The 22,419-nt window shown below is 38.7% G+C and overlaps 1 protein-coding gene across 9 annotated transcripts in view; it reads left to right on the plus strand.

Moving 5' to 3' along the window:
• The window catches only part of LOC118676466 (androgen dependent TFPI regulating protein), a 113,437-nt gene that overhangs the window by 88,949 nt on the left and 2,069 nt on the right, over positions 1-22,419 (plus strand). The window lies entirely within an intron of this gene.

Raw genomic sequence — 22,419 nt, forward strand, 5'->3', positions numbered from 1 at the left:
TAGAAACACACATACATATTTTTAATGTGTATGATATACCCCTTTATTTTCTTCCCTATTTTCTTCTATTATTTGAAGTATATTGTGACAATTACATTGATTTTTTTAATCCAATGATAGGGTTGCAACCATTAAGTTGAACAACACTGCGCTCCACCATACCATAGGATTCATTAAACAGGTAATTATAAAGTGCCTACTATGTGTTTGGCCCTGGCCATGTACATGCCATAACGTAAGGATAGGGACATGGTGGTCATCATCCAGTCCATCTGTGTTAGGATTTGAGATTTACATCCTTTTACCCTGCAGCACTTTTGGGAATGCAGAACCGAGCCTTGATTTCCAGCTCACTCCTTAGCAGCTGCTCTGCTAGACTGAGCTCCTTTGAGATGCTGACAGGAAGAACAGAAAAAAAACACTTCCTCTACAAGAGCTTGCAAACCTTCCGCTGAGGCTTAAGTCTGGTCTGAGCAGGTAGATTTGGTTACATTTTAGGGATTTGTTTTCACTCAACACTTAATTTCATTATAACTTGAATTATGAAGTTAAGATGATGGAGAGTTAGGAAAACAAATACTGTATGATTTTACCTTGCCAGATATCTGGCACACAATTCTGAAAACTCTCAATCTAGGCATGTTTTATTCCATTTGAAAAAATTTTTAACTACATGCTAAAATGTACTCACATCATCACTTTATGTGCATGCATTAACTCAACTTTGCCAATTTTTAAAGTCATGGGATTAAATAAAATTCTTTTTACTATAAAATAGATTGTATTGGCACTGCATGTTTTTCCTCTGCTAGACTTCCCGCCATCACAACCTTTTAGTGCCCTCACATATTGCCACACTAAAAGCAAGAGGCCAGGGGGTCTATCTGTACTCAATCGGTCAGTCTTCTGCAAAGTAATGTGGCTTTCTTACATCAAGAGAAAGAAGAGACCTGTTGCATATTACCCTTCCAACTCACAGATGAACTTCTCTCGGGCCCACTGGGGAGCCATCTGAGACTCCGCATGGAATCCAGAGATTACTTGAGTGATTGTCTAAACAATGGTGAAGGGAGACTTCTCTGGGCACTCTAGTGGGTTTAATAAATGTGCACATGGATCTCAGTTCAGTGGTTGCTTTTTGGGAAAAAGATTGAAAGCACCACTCCAGGGTGGGTCCCCAAGGATGAGAGCCAGCAAAGCTCTAAGCCAGCGGTTCTCAACCTGTGGGTCGCGACCCCTTTGGCAGTCAAATGACCCTTTCACAGGGGTCTCCTAAGACCATCCTGCATATCAGATATTTACATTACAATTCATAACAGTAGCAACATTACAGTTATGAAGTAGCAACGAAAATAATTTTATGGTTGGGGCACAACATGAGGAACTATATTTAAAGGGCCAGAAGGTTGAGAACCACTGCAAAGCTATTTGTGTATGTGTCTGTGTGTGTTACAAAGGGTTGTGCTTGTGCACCTGAGATCAAAAAGCAGTCAGCCCTTTTTCCCTGGTTGGTGGGTGAAGGTACCCATGGAGGGCAGCTCTTTGATTTTGACTTATTGCCTTATTGCACCTCTCCTTGTCCCCTTTTATACTCAACACTTGTCATTTCCCTTTATCTCACACGGTCTTCCTTGAAAGACCCTGCAAGTGCCAGTGGCCTTGGCTCTTATTACAGATTTGTGTGCCAGATATCTGGCAAGGTAAAAACATACAGTATTTGTTCTCCTAACTCTCCATCATCTTAACTTCATAATCATCATAATATTGTTCACCCAATATCTAAATAATCCCACTAAACATTGAACTAAAACTTGACCATTACTAAATTTAATTATATTTACAATGTAAATTAATTTGTTATTGCAGTAACCTATAAGTAGTATAGCTTTTATGATCTGTATTGGTTTCCTAGGGCTACCATAACAAAAGGCCACAAACCAGGTGGCTTAAAAACAGCAGTTTATCCTCTCACAGTTCTGGAGGCTGACAGTATGAATCAAGGTGTCAGCAGCACCATGCTCCCTCTGAAGGTCTAGGAAAGAATTCTTCCTCCTGATTGCTCATGATAATCCTTGGTTTGTGCACACCACGCTGATCTCTGCCTTTATCTTCATATGGATTCTACCATGTGGGCCTCTGTATCTCTTACCACAGAGGGAATCTGAGTCCAAATCTCCCTCTCCGTTCTCTTATAAAGACACCAGTCATTGGTTTTAAAGCCCAACTGTAGTCCAGAATGTTTCATTCAAACCTCTCTACCAGAGAGGTCTCCCCACCCCCTGTGCACCTTTCTGGCTACAGGGGCAGTGGACAGTGCCTGTGGGAGAAGGACAAGGGGCCCCAGACTTAAATCCACCCACACAATGGAGACACCAGTTTCTCTTCCTATGATGGCGGAGCAGAAGGAGAAGTGGCTTTCTGGGCCAGGCCCTTCAGTTGAATGAAGGAAAAGAAGGTTCAATTCCAGTATACTTGCCAGGACTCCTAGGGCAGGAACTCATGCAAGCCCATCTGTTTCCAGGCTTCTGTGATCTCTTGTGTCCCCTTTCTTGGGGGTCACCCTTGATTTATGAAACTAGGGAAGATGATCACCTCTTGTTGAAATTACTGTGAAAATGATAAACTGACTCACTGATCACATATGCAAAGACTCTATTTCTAAATAAAAGTCACATTCTGACTTTCTAGGTCATAAATATTGGGGAGATGCTATTCAATTCAGCATAATTACCCCTATTTTACAAATGAGGATATTGAGGGTCAGAGGTCACTAAATATCAAATTTCAGCTTTTCATTCTTCTCACTTATCTGTCTTAATTCAAACAGTCACCAATAATTTATACTACTGAGTGCCTACTATGAAGGGCCACCTACATTAATTATCGCTAGACCTCTCCACATCCCTGAAAGGTAGATATTATTATTCCAAAGTTAAGGATGAAGAAACCGAGGCTCAGCGAGATTAGTGGATTTTCTGAGGGAGAATTACCCAAGAAGAATGGAGCCCATGCCCAGCATGGTCAGCTGGGGTGTGTGTTCCCTTTCCGTTATGCCACATGATTTCTACAAATTTCTGCTTCTGTTTCCTTCATAATGTCTAGAAAATAAACCCTTCCTTCTGCCTCCTCAAGGTCAAAATGTTAAACATTTTCATTTTAAGCCTTCTGAGGAAATATGGAAAGGGAACAGGCCCTGAAAAAAAGAAAACTCATTATTGTGGAAAACCCTCTTTCTTGATTTCGAAAGAGGACATGCAGAAGGCTGAGAGACATAAGAAAACATACTCTAAGTCACTAATCATCCAAGAGATGCAAATCAAAATGACAATGAGGTACCATCTCACACTTGTCAGATTGGCTCTCATCAACAAGTCAACAAACGACAAGTACTGGCAAGGATGTGGAGAAAAAGGAGCCCTCGTGCACTGCTGGTGGGAAAGCAGACTGGTGCAGCCATTGTGGAAGACAGTATGGAGTTTCCTCAAAGTTAAAAATGCAACTCCCATTTGACCCAGTAATACCACTTCTAGGAATATAACACCAATCAGAAAGGATATATGCACTCCTATGTTCATAGCAGCACAATTTACAATAGATAAGATTTGGAAACAACCTAAGTGCCCATCAGCAGATGAGTGAATTTAAAAACAGTGGTACATCTACACAGTGGAATACTACACTACTATAAAAAAGAAGGAACTTTTACCACTTGCAACAACATGGGCAGAACTGGAGAGTATTATGCTAAGCAAAATAAGCCAGTCGGAGAAAGATAAATATCACATGATCTCACTCATATGTGGGATATAATGATCAACATATACTGATGAACAAAAATAGATCCAGAGACAAATGGCAGGGGAGGTGGGCAGTTAGAGATCAACCAAAGGACTTGCATGCATGCATATTAGTATGACCAATGGACATAAACACTGGGGTGGTGGGGGCTTGCCCTTGTGGGTGGGAATGGCTGGTGGGAGGGAGTCAATCGAGGAAAAAGGAGACATATGTAAAACTTTAGACAATAAAAACAAACAAACAAAAATCCTCTTTCTTGAGCCCTTGCAGCTTGAATGGACAAGAAAATGGGTTAAAGGGACATTGGGGGATGATAATGCAAAGGGTTGCTGGAGGGGTGCCTGGCAGAGCTATTCGGCCTTGCCTGCATATTCAGAGTCACCCGGGGAGCTTATGAAAATACTCCTGCTCAGATCCTTCCTGCAGAAAGTTTGGATTTGGCTACAGATTAGGCACTGGGAGATTAAAAGCACCTCTAATGTGCAGCCAACCTGGGAGAGCTACAACTTTCTTTCTCAGTTGCCTTCTCAAGCCCGGCCATCCTGATGCTTGGCATATTTGCTGGCATGATTGATGCCTGGTCCTTTTGGCTGCAACACCAGAGGTGACTTTAAGGCAGAGTGCAGAGCCAGGCTCTGGGCATGCTCAGAGACCTTACAAAGCCTTCTGACTGGGTATTCTCACATCTACCTACACACCTCAATTCACTTCCTAAGCAGATAAAGAGCCCGGACTGCTGAAACACGGTGGGAGCTCCTTGTGGCTATTCTCAGCTCTCCTGAGTCTCCAGCCTGTAGCCCACCCTGCAAACCCTGGACTTGCCAGCCTCTTCAATACCATGAGTCCATTCCTTAAGTTAAATCTATCCATCATACACATATGTGCATGTGTGTGCGCGCGCGCGCGCGCGCGCACACACACACACTCACACACACATACACACACCCTGTGGGTTCTGTTTCTCTGGAGCACCCTGACTAATGCACTCCTCTACCTTCCCCTGGGTTTGCCCTCCAGCCCTGCTTGGCACCTGCCTTCACTCACTGGTCCTCTGGATCATTTGCCTGCAGTCCCTGTGACTCATAGGCCTATAATAAGCCCTCTGCTTCCATTTGCCAAAGTCTCTCTTCCCTTCATTCAAGAGTCTCCCGAAATCCCACATGTTCCAATCAAGGAAACAACAGTCTGCCCTCCCTCAGATGAGCTCATTCAGTGAACAGATTTCAGGAAGAAAACACTAATGTGTGAGTGTTGCTTCAAAACTGTTCCGCTCGTGACCGTGAGGGAACTTGGTGTTTCAAAATGCTGTGCCTTAGCGATCGGGTTGCCCAGCGCATTCATGTTTGGCAAATGTGCTAATGAGGCTTATAAGGCCATGGTCTTGGGTGGGACTTTCTGATTGAGGTGCTAGAGACCACTGCCCTCTAAGGTTACAGACTTTACAAACATCCTCAACTATCATCCTGCTCAGGTAACACTGCCTACCAGGTGAATTGGATGAGAAGGTGTGAAGGAGTCACTGCAAATCCATAAGCATATGTCCTTTTGACCATGGGTCACTGTGCCTTACTCCTGGGAGCAAGAGCCATTATTATATAAGCTCAAAACAAATGATCAATACATAAAGTCCACAGCAAGGCACACAATCACTGATCTGTTGGCTCATTAACCTCATCTGTGTTTACCTGCGGGCCATCTCAGAGTCAGAGGCCATTAGTAGATCAGAGAGGTTACTGCAAAAGAATTGCAAGGATCTAATCACTGTCCCGTGCACTGTGGTTGATGGAGAGTTGGGGGGATACTACCTCCCCTTCCTACTGCACCTAGGGAGCAGCCCTGTGATGTTTCTGCAACCACCATTACATCACATTCCCAGTAGGCATTGCAGGGGCTACAGAACACACTGCCTTAAAGCTCCATCAATGAGCCACAGTTCAAAAGACCCCTGAATGGCTTGGAGAGAGAGTGGTAGCCAGAGGATGAAGAAGGCTTACAGTATAAGCCAGGGGTGGGCAAACTTTTTGACTCGAGGGCCACAATGGGTTCTTAAACTGGACCGGAGGGCCGGAACAAAAGCATGGATGGAGTGTTTGTGTGAACTAATATAAATTCAAAGTAAACATCATTACATAAAAGGGTACGGTCTTTTTTTTCAATAGTTTTATTCATTTCAAACGGGCCAGACCAGATCCGGCCTGCGGGCCGTAGTTTGCCCACGGCTGGTATAAGCTCATAATATAGGGGCTACTGCAACATCAAAAAGAGGATGAGCTTTATAGGCAGGAAAAATTCAGTTAGTCCCATTTCCACAGCCTTGGATAACTCATTCAACCTTTCAGAGCTGGTTTTCTCATATATATATATAAATTTGGTGTGAAATACTTGCCTTGTATTAGTGTAAATGGAATGTATGGATGGAATGTCAGAATGGATCTGGAGCACACCAGGATCTGGCAGTCAGTAAACATCACTTCCCTTGTCTGCTCTCTTAACTCAAGAGCTCTATTAATCCAATGAGGGGTATTTATAGGTTATCCTTTGTGAACCTGGTAGATTTAGCGTTAAATCACAATGGACAAAGCAGCCAATGGTGCACAAAGGATCAGAATAACTTATTGTCTATGTGACTTTACAGAATCAGCAAGAGGGTCCCAATCATTCCCTGACTTGAAGTATAATTATGAGATCATTACTTATGACCCAACAGAATAAAAATGGGGAGAAGGCAATGAAAACTTGTAAATGCCATCGACTCCAGGAATCCTAGATTTTAGAACCCTCTAAGTCTTCATAAAGCACTAAAATTTCAACAAACATCGCATCAGGTAGGCTTACATTAAGGGAAGGAGCCCATTGCAAATTCCTCTTTCTGGCCACCTAATATAGGAGAATACCTCCCGAGCAGTCTTGGCATTACAAGGCACTAGAGATACATTCATTTTTTTAATTAACAAAAGATAAGGAGGCCATTCTTGGCATTTGGAAATAGAGTATTTAAAGCACATTTGCTGACTTTAAATTTTCTCATCGTGTAATAAGATAACTTGGCAGAATGGCCTTACAATGGTAGCATACATTTAATGGGGTGGGAGAGAGTATGTATTCTCTTCTAGTCTTCAACTGCATTTTCTATTTCATGAATAATTCTAGGCCTACAATAAATGGAATGATGAGAGCCCTCTAGTGGCTAAACTGACTCTTCCCTTTACTTAGAGATATTAAAACAAATGATCTTATGTTTTGCAAGTCCTATGCCTTGTTCCAATTAGCAACTTGCTGCAAGAACTACATCTTTTCTCCACCTGTGCCTGTCACCCTCTGGTAAAAAGATGATGAAATATTTTATTTTATTTTCAGTCTCTTTGATGCTCATGCTCAGAAAATATCAGGGCAAGTATTTAGTCCACTTTCTGGGGGGAAAAAACACCCCACATTTTTAGAAATTTAATTTTCAGACATTTATGTAACAAATATCTATTGGGCATCTATTACAAGTCAAACACCATACAAGGTTCTGTAAGAAATACAAGGAAAATTAAAATATAATCTAATTGCAAGTGGTTTATGGTAGTTCAGTACAGAAAGGAACAGCCTTGAATTTTATAAAATGTGGTTTTTCTATAAACCTAATTGTTTTATCATGTACACTAGAGGCCAGGTGCCCCAAATTCATACACTCAGGGGGTCCCTCAGCCCAGCCTGCACCCTCTCGCAATCCTGGACCCCTCGGTGGACATCCCTCTCGCAGTCCGGGGGCTCTCACAGTTTGGGACCCCTCACTCCTTACTGCCTACCTGCAGCAGAGGCGGGAGAGGCTCCTGCCACCGCCCCTGTGCTCACCAGCCTTGAGCCCGGCTTCTGGCTGAACGGTGCTCCCCCTGTGGGAGTGCACTGACCACCAGGGGGCAGCTCCTGTGTTGAGTGTCTTCTTCCTGGTGGTCAGTGCAAGTCATAGTGACCTGTCATTCTGTCATTCGGTTGATTTGCATGTTAGGGTTTTATTATATAGGGTTAAATTTTCTTTGAAGCAATATGCTCTTAGGTTCTCTGTCTTCTATCCACTAAGAATCTGAGCATCATTCTGGACTCTTCCTTCTCCCACTTGCCAATCCAGTTATTTATCATGTCCTGCCAATTCTCTTTTCCTTGTTTCTATTGACACCAGTTTAGCTTAAGGTACCATCATTTTGGGTTCTTACCAATATACTTTAAAAAATATTTTAAAATTATTTTGAGTGGTTAATACATGCACACACCATAAAATTCAAAGTGTACAACAATGCCTGCATAAAAAATAAGTCTTTCTCATATTCTACCCCCTAGCCACCCAGTTCCCCTCTTCAAAAGCAACTACAATTCCAATCTATGGCAGATGCTTTCACATATACTGTATTCGTGTCCAGATCCATACATATTTTTTCCACAAATGATGATATACTGTTCTGAACCTTGCCTTCACATCTTTCTATACATGTTGGAAAAAATCTAAATCAGTGTAAAGAGGGCTGCCTCACTCTTTTTTAAAAAAATTTTATTTATTGTCTAAAGATTTCCATATGTCTCCTTTTTCCCCACTTGAGCCTCTCTACCCTCCAGCCATTCCCACCCCGGGCAAGCCCCCACCGCCCCAGTGTCTGTGTCCATTGGTTATGCTAATATGCATGCATACACGTCCTTTGGTTGCTCTCTAATCCCCCTCCCCTGCCATTTGTCTCTGGATCTATTCTTGTTCATCAAATTATGTTGATCATTATATCCCACATATGAGTGAGATCATGTGATATTTATCTTTCTCTGACTGGTTTATTTCACTTAGCATAATGATCTCCAGTTCCATCCATGCTGTTACAAATGGTAAAAGTTCCTTCTTCTTTATAGCGGCGTAGTATTCCATTGTGTAGATGTACCACAGTTTTTTAATCCACTCATCTGCTGATGGGCACTTAGGTTGTTTCCAAATCTTAGCTATTGTAAATTGTACTGCTATGAGCATAGGAGTGCATATATCCTTTCTGATTGGTGTTTCTGGTTTGTTGGGATATATTCCTAGAAGTGGTATTACTTGGTCAAATGGGAGTTCCATTTTTAACTTTTTGAGGAAACTCCATACTGTCTTCCACAATGGCTGCACCAGTCTGCATTCTCACCAGCAGTGCACGAGGGTTCCTTTTTCTCCACATCCTCTCCAGCACTTGTCATTTGTTGATTTGTTGATGATAGCCATTCTGACAGGTGTGAGATGGTATCTCATTGTTGCTTTGATTTGCGTCTCTCAGATGATTAGTGACTTTGAGCATGTTTTCTTATGTCTCTGGGCCTTCTGTATGTCCTCTTTCAAAAAGTGTCTATTTAGGTCCTTTGCCCATTCTTTGATTGGATCATTTATCTTCCTTTTGTTAAGTTGTGTGAGTTCTCTGTAAATTTTGGAAATTAAACCATTATGGGAAATATCATTGGCAATATGTTCTCCCATGCAGTGGGCTTTCTTGTTGTTTTCTTGATGGTTTCTTTTGCTTTGCAGAAGCTTTTTATTTTGATGTAGTCCCATTTGTTTATTTTCTCCTTATTCTCCATTGCCCTAGGAGCTGTGTTGGTAAAGATATTGCTATGACATATGTCTGCTATTTTGCTGCCTATGGAGTCTTGTAGTATTTTTATGGTTTCCCATCTTACATTTAAGTCCTTTAGCCATTTTGATTTTGTTTTTGTGTAGTGTAAGTTGATGATCTAGTTTCATTTTTTTGCATGTATCTGACCAATTTTCCCAACACCATTTATTGAAGAGACTGTCTTGACTCCATTGTATGTTCTTGCCTCTTTTGTCAAATAATTGAACATAATGGCTTAGGTCGATTTCTGGGTTCTCTCTTCTGTTCCACTGGTCTATATGTCTGTTCTTGTGCCAGTACCAGGCAGGTTTGAGAACCGTAGCTTGGAAATATAGCTTGATATCTGGTATTGTGATCCCTCCAACTTTGTTCTTCTTTCTCAGGATTGCTGTGGCTATTTGTTTTGTTTTGTTTTTATTCCAGCTGAATTTTTGGAGAGTTTGTTCTAGATCTTTGTAGTATGCCATAGGTAGTTTAATGAAGATTGTATTGAATTTGTAGATTGCTTTGGGTAGTATGCACATTTTAATGATGTTGCTTCTACAAATCCATAAACATAGTATGTTCTTTAATTTTTTTATGTCTTCTTCTATCTCTTTTTTCAATGTCCTGTAGTTTTCTGAGCACAGGTCTTTTACCTTATTAGTTAAGATTATTCCTAGGTATCTTAATTTTTTGGTGCAATGGTAAATGGTATTGTTTTTCATTTCTCTTTCTGTGAATTCATTATTGATGTATAAAAAAGTCATAGATTTCTTGGTGTTAATTTTGTATCCTGCTACATTGCCAAATTCATTTATTAGGTCTAGTAGTTTTTTGATGGTGTCTTTGGGGTTTTCTATGTATAGTATCATGTCATCTGTGAATAAGGACAGTTTTACTTCTTTTTTTCCAATTTGGATGCCTTTTATTTCTTCTTCTTGTCTGATCACTATGGTCAGCACTACCACTACTATATCAAACAGGAATGGTAAATGTGGGCACCCCTGTCTTGTTCCCATTCTCAGGGTAATGAGTTTAGTTTTTGCCCATTGAGTATGATGTTGGCTGTAGGTTTGTCATATAAGGCTTTCATTATGTTGAGGTATGATCCCTCTATTACCGCTTTGCTGAAAGTTTTTATCAAGAAAGGGTGTTGGATTTTGTCAAATGCTTTTTCTGCATCGATCAATATGATTACGTGATTTTTGTCTCTCAGTTTGTTTATGTGATATGTCACATTTATTTATTTGTGGATATTGTACCATCTTTGCATCCCTGGAATAAATCCCACTTGGTCATGGTGTATGATCTTTCTAATGTAATGCTGAATCTGACTTGCTAGAATTTTGTTGAGGATTTTAGCATCTATGTTCATCAAGGATATTGGCCTATGGTTCTCCTTTTTTTGTGGTATCTTTATCTGGTTTTGGGATTAGGATGATGCTGGCTTCACAGAAAGTGCTTGGAATTGTTCCTTCCTCTTGAATTTTTTTTGAATAGTCTGAGGAGGATAGGTTTTAGTTCTTCTTTGAATGCTTGGTAGAACACCCCTGTAATGCTTCCCAGAACAGGGCTTTTGTTTGCTGGAAGATTTTTGATCATTGCTTCAATTTCTTTAGTAGTTATCAGCCTATTCAAGTTCTCTTACTCTTCCTGATTGAGTTTTGGGAGCTTGTATTTTTCTAAAAATATGTCCATTTCACCTAGGTTGTCCATTTTGTTGGAATAGATTTGTTCATAGTATTTTTTCATAATCCTTTGTATGTCTGTGGGATCGGTTGTTATTTCACCTCTTTCATTTCTGATTTTGTTTATTTGGAGCCTCTCTCTTTGCTTCTTGGTGAGCCTGGCTAGAGGTTCATCAATCTTGTTTATCCTTTCAAAGAACCAGCCCTTAGTTTTGTTGATCTTTAATATTGTATTTTTGGTTTCTATGTCATTTATTTCCACTCTGCTCTTTATTAGTTCATTCTTTCTGCTTACACTGCGCTTTTCTTGTCACTCTCTAACTCTTTGAGTTGTAGAATTAGATAATTTATTACCATTTTTTCTTGTTTTTTGAGGTAGCCTTGTAGAGCTATGAACTTCCCTCTCAAGACTGCTTTTACTGTGTCCCATAGATTTTGGATTGTTGTGTTTTCATTGTCGTTTGTTGCCTTGATGCTTTTTATTTCTTTGATCTCTTTGGTAACCCAATCATTGTTTAATAGCATGCTATTTAGCTTCCAGGTGTTTGATTTTTTTCATTGTTTTTATTGTAGTTCGTTTCTAATTTTATGCCATTGTGATCTGAGAAGATGCTTGATATGATTTCTATCTTCTTGAATTTGAAGAGACTTTGCCTGTGACCCAATATGTGGTCTATCTTTGAGAATGGCCCATGTGCACTTGAGAAGAATGTATATTCTGTGGCTTAGGGTGAAATGTTCTGAAGATGTTAATTAATTCCATCTGATCTAGAGAGTCATTTAGGATGGCTGTTTGTTGGCTGATTTTTGTTTAGAGGATTTATCCAGTGGTGTTAGTGGGGTATTAAAGTCTCCTACTATGACTGTATTGCTGTCAATCTCTCCCTTGATATCCTCCAGAAGTTTTTTATGTATTTTAGTGCTCCTGTATTGGGTGCATATATGTTTGCCAGAGTTATATATTCTTTAGTATTATGAAGTGGCCTTCCTTATCTCTTGTTATGGGCTTCACATTGAGGTCTTATTTGTCAGGTATAAGTGTTGCTATCCCAGAGGTGAGTCTCCTATAGACACCAGATATATTTATCCACTCAGCTACCCTATGTCTTTTGATTGTGGAGTTTAATACATTTACATTTAAAGTTATTATTGATAGGTACTTGTTTGTCACCATTCTTATTCTTTATACCTGTGTTCCTTCTTCCTTTCCTATTTCTTCTTTTTACAGCAGTCCCTTTAGCATGCTGGTTTGGTGGTAATAAACCCCCTTAGTCCTTTTTTTTTGTGAGTCTCCTGATTTCACCCTCAACTTTGATTGATAGCCTTGCTGGGTACAGTATTCTTGAATTCAGACCCTTACTTTGCATGACTTTGTGTATTTCATTTCATTTCCTTCTGGCTTGATGTGTTTCTGTTGATAAATCAGTTGATAGTCTGATGGGACATCCTATGTAGGTAACTTTCTGTCTCTCCATAGCAGCCTTTAAGATTCTTACTTTGTCATTGCATTTGCCAACTTAATTATAATGTGTCTTGGTATCGGTCTTTTTGGGTTCATCTTGTTTGGGTCTCTGTGAGCTTGGACTTGTGTGAGTTTTTTCTTCTTCCCAACATCAGGGAAATTTTCTGTCATTATTTCTTCAAACAGGTTTTCTATTCCTTGCTCAGTTGCCTCTCCTTCTGGCATCCTTATTATGTGGATGTTGTTTCTTTTCGTGTTGTCCCAAAGTTCCCTTAGGCTCCCCTTCTGTTTTTTAAGGTTTTTTTTCCAGTTGCTGTTCTGCTTGGGTATTTTTTCCTACCTTGTCTTCTAGCTCAATGCTGTCCTCCACTTCCTCTAGTCTACTCTTGATGCTTTATAATGTGTTCTTTATTGCAGCAATGTCATTTTTATTTCTTCTTGCTTCATTTCCTCTTGGTTCTTTTTTTTTTTAATATATTTTATTGATTTTTTACAGAGAGGAAGGGAGAGGGATAGAGAGTTAGAAACATCGATGGGAAAGAAACATCGATCAGCTGCCTCCTGCACATCTCCTACTGGGGATGTGCCCGCAACCCAGGTACATGCCCTTGACTGGAATCGAACCTGGGACCTCTCAGTCCGCAGGCTGACGCTCTATCCACTGAGCCAAACCGGTTTTTGCTCCTCTTGGTTCTTACACATATTGTTGAATTTGTCTTCCATCCTTTTCAGCATCCTTATGACCATTGCTCTGAATTCTTTCTTTGACATATTGCCTGCCTCCATTTCATTTACTTCCTTTACTGGTGAGTCCTCCTTTTCTTTTGTATGCAGGCTGTTTCTTTGTCTCCCCATGTTCCCACCTCTCAGGGTGTCTGGTTATGTAGCTCTCTCTCTCTCCTGTGTTTATTCTCTCTAGGCGATCTCTGACCTTTCTGTCCATGGATTGCCTCACCAGCTGTGTTTAATTAGCCAATTCTGGGTGGATGTTATTTGATTCAGCTATTCCTACTATCTGCTGTGTGAGAAGGTGCAGGAACCGTCCGCATATTCAGCGCCACTTTGTCTCCCCTTGGACAAACTTTTTAGGCACCCATGGAGGCTGGAGTCTCAGTGTTTGTGGGTTTGCAGCTGAGGCAGCTGGTCCCTGGGCATTGTGGTTGTAGAGTCTCGTGAGGTATCTGAGGTCTCCCCAGTTGAAGGTAAGGCTGGGCGTATGATCACAGCTGCTCTCCACTTCAAGATCGTGCAGTCTCTGTGGTAGAGCCAACCACTCCAGGGGAGATTTCAGCGGTAGTAGAGGCTTCCTAGCCAGGGGAGCCTGGTCCGCCAGTCCCCAACAGTCCTGTGGAATATAGCAGTCCCTCACTCACAAATACAGACACTCCCTGCACATCCATGTACTCTCCTTTATCTCTCTTACTCACACACTACCTTGCAGCCTGCCATCCCATCGGCTGCCATCTTCTGCCTCATTCTTTTTTAAGAGATGCATAGAATTCTATTATATGTATATTACCATAATTTATGTAATCAGTTCCCTATTGATGGAAATTCAGATGGTTTCCAATCTTTTGCTGTTATAAGTTGAGGCTCCAATAAAGATAATCATTCAGACATCATTATGCCTATGTGCCAGAATGTACTTGGGATAAATTCCTAGAAGTGGAATTGTTGGATCAAAGAAAATGTGTATTTTTACTTTTGATAGTTATTGCCAAATTATTCTTCATAGATGTTTTACTAATACCTATGCTCCCTGACAAAATATGCTCCCTAAATACAGAGAGTTGTAAAATTCTATGGGTAGAAATGGTATCTCAATATAGTTTCAATTTACATTGTTCTAATTTTGAGTGAAGTTGAACATCTGTTTATGTTTAAGATATAACTTAATGTGTGTTATTTATATATATTTTCTATGAACATATTTTTATGCTTTTTTCTATTTTTCTGTTTTGAGAGTTGTTTCTTTTTCTTTTTTTCTTATTGAACTATATGAGCTTATAGTTGGCAGCCTCTAAGATACCAGAGATGACCCTTACCTCCTGGTATACACACCGTTTCAGTCCCCTCTCACATTGTATCAGGGTTGGTCTGAGTGACCAAGGGTATATGGCAGAAGTAATGGTATGTCATTTTCAAGATTCACTGGTAAAAGGCCTCTGGCTTCTCTCTTGGTAGCTCTCTCTCTTTTGCTCTTGAGTCACTTGCTCTGGGGAAAACCAGCTGCCATGTCAGGCAACTACTGATGAAGAAGGCCACATGGTGAGGGACTGAAGATTCTTGCTAAGAGTCACATATGTAATCCTCAAAGTGGATTCTCCAGTCCCAGGTGAGCCTTCAGATGAGACTGTAACCCCAGCTGACAGCATAACAGGAATCTCATGAGAGATTCTGAGTCAGAACTGCCCGGCTTAGCTTTCCTCAGATTCCTGGCTCTAAAACTGAGAGGTAATAAACATTTGTTGTTCTAAGCTGCTAAATGTTGGGGCAATCTGTGATGCATCAATCAACAATACTATATAGATCTAAATACATTAAAAAATAAATACTCTCTCTTTAGTTACAGCCTCTTTATAAAAATTTCAAATAGCTCTCACTATTTGTTGAATGTCTATTGGTTTTCTGTATGATTTTTTTTTTCCTTTCTTGCCACAACAATTTTTCTGGTTTCATAGGATATAATTCTAGAAGTGGGTTGACTGGGTCAAATTTAACTGTTTGAGGGAACTCCATACAGTTTTCCATAATGGCTGTACCAGTCTGTAATCCCACCAGCAGTGTACTAGGATTCCCTTTTCTCCATATTTTCGCCAGCACCTATCATTTGATTTGTTGATGGGAGTCATTCTGACAGGTGTGAAGTGATCATTTTAATATTCATCGCTCTGATGATCAGTGACTTTGAGCATTTTTTCATATGTCTCTTGGCCATCTGTATGTCCTCTTTGGAGAGGTGTCTATTTAGGTCCTTTGCCCTTTGCCCATTTTAAAAATGGATTATTTGTCTTCCTTTTGTTAAGTTGTATGAGTTCCTTATATATTTTGGGTATTAACCCTTTATCAGATGTATCATTGCCAAATATGTTCTCCCATGGAGTGGGTTCCTTTTTATTTTGTTGATGGTTTCTTTTGCTGTACAGAAGCTTTTTATTTTAATGTAGTCTTATTTGTTCATTTTATCCTTAGTTTCCTTTGCCCTAAGAGATGTATCTACAAATATTACTACAAGAGATGTCTGAGATTTTGTTGCCTATGGTTTCTTCTAGGATATTTATGGTTTCACAATACAATTAAGTCTTCTTTGAGTTATTCTTGTGTATGGTGTAAGTTGGTCGTCTAGTTTCATTTTTTTTTTTGCATGTATCTGTCAATTTTCCCAACAACCTTTATTGAAGAGACTGTCTTGACTTCATTGTATGCTCTTGCCTCCTTTGTCGAATATTAATTGAGCATAATAGCTTGGGTCAATATCTAGGTTCTCTGTTCTGTTCCATTGATCTCTATGCTTATTCTTATGCTAGTACCAGGCTTTTTTATTACAGTGGCTTTGTAGTATAACTTGATATCTGCTACTGTGATCCCTCCAACTTTGTTCTTCTTTCTCAAGATGGCTGTGGCTATTCAGGGTCTTATTTGGTTCCATATAAAATTTTGGAGTATTTGTTCTATCTATAACAAATTTGTAATTTGTTGGGGTCCAGCCCCAGCAGGTCCAGGGGTTCCCCAAGGTGTGGACAGAGTCGGCAAAGAATGGATGACACGGAAGCAGCATTCAGGTGATCATCATAGCCAGGTTCCTCTTACATCTGTATTTATACTATTTGATTTTAATCCTATCCATTCTATTCCAAAGGTTAGGGCGTTTCTTATCTCCATTCCAAGGTTACTCTATTGCTCTATTAAGCTACAAGGAAGTAACTGAAGGATGTTATTCTAAGTAAAGATTATGTAACTTAAGCGTGATTGTTCGTAGTTAAAGTGATTAACGACCCATCTGGCACTTAGTTAAGGGGTTTTACTGATAAAAATCCTCACCTGGGGAAACAACCTTTCTCAGAGAGGTGGTCCTGTTTAAAACACATAGCTTTAAGAGGGGGAGCAAACATATTAAGAACAGTATGCCATATACGCCAGGTCCCTTGAAACAGATGTTTCTTTCCTGCAGTGACTGCGTCAAGCAGCAAGGGTAGGTCTGCTTCCAGCAGTAATTTAATAGGGATTACATTGAATCTATAGATTGCTTTGGTTAGTATGGACATTTTAATGATGTTAATTCTACCAGTCCATGAACATGGATATTATTCCACTTATTAATATCTTCCTCTATCTTTTTTCAACACTCTATAATTTTCTGAGTACAAGTCTTTTAGCTGCTTTGTTAAGTTTATTCCTAGGTATCTTATTATTTATTTATTTTTTTGCAGTGGTAAAGGGAATTGTTTGTTTAGTTTCTTTTACTGAGAATTCATTATTGATATATAAAAATGCCATCGATTCTGGGTGTTAATTTTGTATCCTGCTACATTGCCAAATTTATTTATTAAATCTAGTAGTTTTTTGGTGGAGTCTTTAGAGTTTTCTATGTAAAATATCTTGTCATCTGTGAGTAATGAGAGTTTTACTTTTTCCTTTCCAATTTGGATGCCTTTTAATTTTTCTTCTTGTCTGATTACTGTTGCTAGCACTTATGGTACTAAGTTGAATAACAGTGGTGAAAGCAGACTTCCCCATTTTTTCCTGTACTTAGGGGAAATGGTTTTAGTTTTTGCCCATTGAGTATAATGTTGGCTGTAAGTTTGTCATATATGGCCTTTATGTTGAGGTATGATCCCTGTATTCCCAGTTTGCTGAAAGTTTTTATAAAAAATGGGTATTAGATTTTGTCAAATGCTTTTTCTGTGCTATTAATATGATCATGGGATTTTTGTCTTTCAACTGGTTTATGTGATGTATCACATTTATTGATTTGTGAGTACTATACCAGCCTTGAATCCCTGGAATAAATCCAACTTGGTCATGGTGTTATGATCTCTTTAATATATTGCTGGATCTCATTTGCTGATATTTTGTTGAGGATTTTAGCATCTATGTTCATCAGGGATATTTGCCTGTAATTCTCTTTCTTTGTAGTGTCTTTATCTGGTTTTTGGAATTAGGATAATGCTGGCCTCATAAAAAGAACTTGGAAGTGTTCCTTCTTCTTGGATTCTTTTGGAATAGTTTGAGGAGGATAGCCGTTAGTTCTTTTTTGAATGTTTGGTAAAATTCCCCTGTGAAGCTGTTTGGACCAGGACTTCTTATTTATTTATTTATTTATTTATTTATTTATTTATTTATTTATTTTTGCTGGAAATTTTTTTATTAATGCTTTAATTTCCTCATTTGTTATTGGCCTATTCAGGTTTTCTGATTCTTCCTGAATCAGTTTTGGAAGATTGTATTTTTCTGGGAATTTGTCTCTTTCTTCCACATTGTCCAGTTTGTTGATATATAGTTGCTCATAGTATTTTCTTACAATTCTTTGTATTTCTGTGATGAAAGTTGTTAGCTCACCACTTTTGTTTCTGATTTTAATTACTTAGGTTCTCTCTGTTTGTTGATGAGTCTGGCAAAAGGTTCACCAATCTTGTTTATCTTTTCAAAAAATCATGTAGTGACCTTACAGTCTCTTGTGATGGCCTTCATTTTGAAGTCTTTTGGCCAGATATGAGTATTACAACCCAGTGGTTTGTTTGATTATTTGTTTGTTTTCATTTCTATTTGCCTGGAAATTTTTTTTTTCATCCCTTCACTCTCAGCCTGTGTGAGTCTTTGTTCTGAGGTGGGTCTCTTGTAGAAAGCATATATTTGGGTCTTTTTGTATCCATTTAGCTACCCTATGTCTTTTGATTGGAACATTTAATTCATTTACATTTAAGGTTATTATTGATAGGTCCTTATTTATCGCAATTTTAATTCTTTATGAATATGTTTCTCTCTATTTATATTTCTTCTTCTCCTTACTGCAGTCCTTTTCGCATTTCTGGCAGTGCTGGTTGGGTGGTGATAAACTCCCTTAGCCTTTTTTTTTTTTTTTTTTTTTTCTGGGAAGCTCTTCATTTCACCCTCTATTTTGAATGATAGCCTTGCTGGATAGAGTAGTCTTTGTTTCAGTTCCTTGCTTTTCATTACCTTGAATATTTCATACCATTTCCTCTGGCTTATAGAGTTTCTGATGAGAAATCAGCTGACAGCATTATGGGGGATCTCCTTTATAGGTAACTAATTGATTTTCTCTTGCTGCCTTTAAGATTCTTTGTCTTTAATTGTTGGCATTTTAATTATGATATGTCTGGGCATGGGCCTATTTGGGTTCTTCTTGCTTTGGACTCTCTGTGATCTTGTGTTACTTTTTCCTTCACCAGTTTAGGGGAGTTTTCTGCCATTATTTCTTCAAACACGTTCTCTATCCCTTGCTCACATTTTTCCCTTCTGGTACTTCTATGATGTGAATATTGCTATGTTTCATTGTCCCACAGCTCCCTTGAGCTGTCTTCTTATTTTTTAATTGTTTTTTTCCTTTTTGGTTCTCTGATTGAATGATTTTTTTCTACTACTCTCTCTTCTAATTCACTGATCCAATCTTTGGCTTTCCCTAATTTGCTGTATATTCTGTATACTGTGTATTTTATTAATGCTGTGTCATTCTTTATAGTTATTGTCTCTTTTCTCAGGCTGTTGAGCATCTTTGCCATAATTATTCTGAACTCTATGTCTGGTAAATTTCTTATCTCCATTTCATTTAGCTCTTCTTCTGCAGAATTCTCTTGTTTTTTCATTTGGGGGTTATTTTTTTGTCTCCCCATTTTGGCTGCCTCTTTGGGTTTGTGTCTATATATTAGCTATGACTCTCAATATCTAGTGCTGGACAGTGTCAGATGCTGTTCTTACTGGCCCTGAGTACCCTGTTTGGAGCTATCAGAAATCCACAGCTTTTGGGTCCCTCTGTTTGGAAAGGACCAAGATGTACACCAAGGTCTCTTTGCCTAGTCTCAGCTAGTAGAGTACTTTTATTTATTTATTTTTATTATGTATAGGTTTTGTGTGTATAGCTTAGTACAGGAGTCCTCAAACTTTTTAAACAGGGGGCCAGTTCACTGTCCCTCAGACCGTTGGAGGGCCGGACTATAGTTTAAGAAAAAAAACTATGAACAAATTCCTATGCACATTGCACATATCTTATTTTGAAGTAAAAAAAAACAAAACGGGAACAAATACAATATTTGTATTTGCATGTGGCCAGTGGGCCGTAGTTTGAGGACCCCTGGCTTAGTGGTTAGACAATCATGTACTTTATGTAGTGTTCCCCTCAATATTTCCAGCACCCCAACTGGCACCCTACATAGTTATCACAATATTATTGGCTATATATCCTGTGCTTTACTGACTTTCCTGTGACTATATTGTAACTATCAATTTGTGCTTCTCAGTTCCTTCACCTCTTTCTACCAGTGGCCCCCCCCCCCATTTAAAACAATATATGCACCCCTATGTTCATTGCAGAATTATTTACAATAAAAAAGCTATGGAAGTAACTCAGTACCTAGAATTGATGAGTGGATTTAAAAAAAGCAGTGGAATATTGCTCAGCCATAAAAAGAATGAAATCTTACAATTTGAGACCTACCTAGTATTATGCTCAGTAAAATAAATTAGTCACAGAAAGACAAATACTATATGATTTCAGTTATATCTGGAATCTAAAGAACACAATAAATAAGCAAACAAAATTGAAACAGACTCAAAGATACAGAGAGAACTGGTGGTTGCCAGAAGAAATTACTTTTTAACTAAGAAATGATGAAACAGAGATACCTCGCTTTATTGCAGTTCACTTTATTATGCTTCACAATATTGCATTTTCATCGACATCAAGGCAAGACCCACCATCAGCAAAATGATTATGACTCACTGAAGGCTTAGTTGATGGCTAGCATTTTTAGCAATAAAATATTTTTTAATTAAGCTGTGCACATTGATTTTTTTATACATAATGCTATTGCACACTTAATAGGTTACAGTATAGTGTAAATACAACTTTTATATGCATTGGGAAGCCAAAAAATACATATAATTCACTTTATTGCAATATTCACTTTATTGTGGTCATCTGAAACTAAACCACAATATCTCTGAGGTATGCCTATATTAAACAATATTGAAATTTCATTTTAGTTTATTTCTAATAATAAAGAACTAGGCTTTTTAACCAGTCCTCCTGCTAAAATTAACTAAAAATAATGAATAATTTTTTTTCTAATCTCCTTAAAATCATCAAAGAAATGACAAGATAATAAATTACTAGACCAAGGTTTAGGAGACTGTAAGAAGCCATAAAGGCAAGAAAAGCCACCAAATCCTTTTGCCCTGAGGCCATATGCTAGTGGACTTGTATTACTATTTTGAAGACCTCACAAGAATAAGAAGGATAGAAATCAAAACCCAGGGTCCACCAAGCTGAAAGGTTAATATTAGTTTTTTTAAAATAAATAAATAAATAAATGAATGAATATATATATATATATATATATATATATATATATATATTATTGATTTCAGAGAGGAAGGGAGAGGTAGAGAGATATAGAAATATCAATGGTGAGAGAGAATCATTGACCAGCTGCCTCCTATATGCCCCACACTGGGGATTGCACCCACAACCCCAACATATGCCCTGACAGAGATTCAAACCATGGTCTCCTCATTCATAGGTCATTCCTCAGCCACTGAGCCATGCTGGCTGGGCAATATTAGTCTTTTGTTAACCTAGAAACCCAAATGAAGACCCCTTAGAATGAATATAAACAAGAAATAAAACAACCCACCCTTCACCCTCTAAAAACAGTCCCAAGATTGAGGTGTTTTAATGCTGAAGAGAGCAAAGAAGGAGAAAAAACACATACACATAATCTGTTACTGAGTAGTTCTCCCCAGAGCCCAGCCCCCTGGGTTTTAAATTACAGACTAAATTTAAACCTAGGAGTGGCTCAGAAAACATCAAGCCATGGCTTCAATTTGAATTGGTTACAGAGAGGCAGCGCCCCAAACACCTGGAAGAGGCAAATGCAGAGCTGTCTGGAGAAGGGCTCCTTCACCCAACTCACAAGAATCACCAAAACTCATGCCTCATGGACAATGAACAGTGCCAAAGTCAATGGTAACCAAGTTACAAGAAACTACGTAAGTTATAATGAGAAAGGAAAAGTAGCAAAAACAAAACAGAATTATCTAAACAGGTCCTGAAAGAATCCAGATCCTGGAATAATCGGAGGCAAATTATAGAGTGGCTATATTTAAAGAAATAAAGATTTAAAATATCTGGAGTAAACAGAAACTGGGAGGGGGGGGCGGGGTGAGGGGGAGTGACCTAGCAGTTTTGAAGAACCAATTAGAATATCTAGAAATAAAAAATATAAAAACATAAATTGAAAACTCATATGATTTTACTCATATGTAAAATAGAAAATTGAAAACAACAAGTGAACAAACAAGACAAACAAGCAAAATCTCATAGACATAGAAAACATTACAGTGGTTACCAGTAGGAAGGGGTGGGAGGTAGTAAAGGGTAAACTGGGTCAAATATATGGTGATGGAATGATATTTGACTTTGGCTGGTAAACACACAATGCAATATACAGATGATGTATTATAGGATTATATACTTGAAACCTACATAATTTTATTAACCAATGCCACCCAAATAAATTTAATAAAGTATTTTTAAAACAATTAAATAAAAATAAATAAAATACAAGAGAAACACCTCAAAAGATGTGTTTAAGAGAAGATACAACAAAGCTGGAGAGAACTAGAATATAGAACAAAATAACTT

Source organism: Myotis myotis, unplaced genomic scaffold, assembly GCF_014108235.1.
Source record: "Myotis myotis isolate mMyoMyo1 unplaced genomic scaffold, mMyoMyo1.p scaffold_m19_p_2, whole genome shotgun sequence".
NCBI classification, from domain to species: Eukaryota; Metazoa; Chordata; class Mammalia; order Chiroptera; family Vespertilionidae; genus Myotis; species Myotis myotis.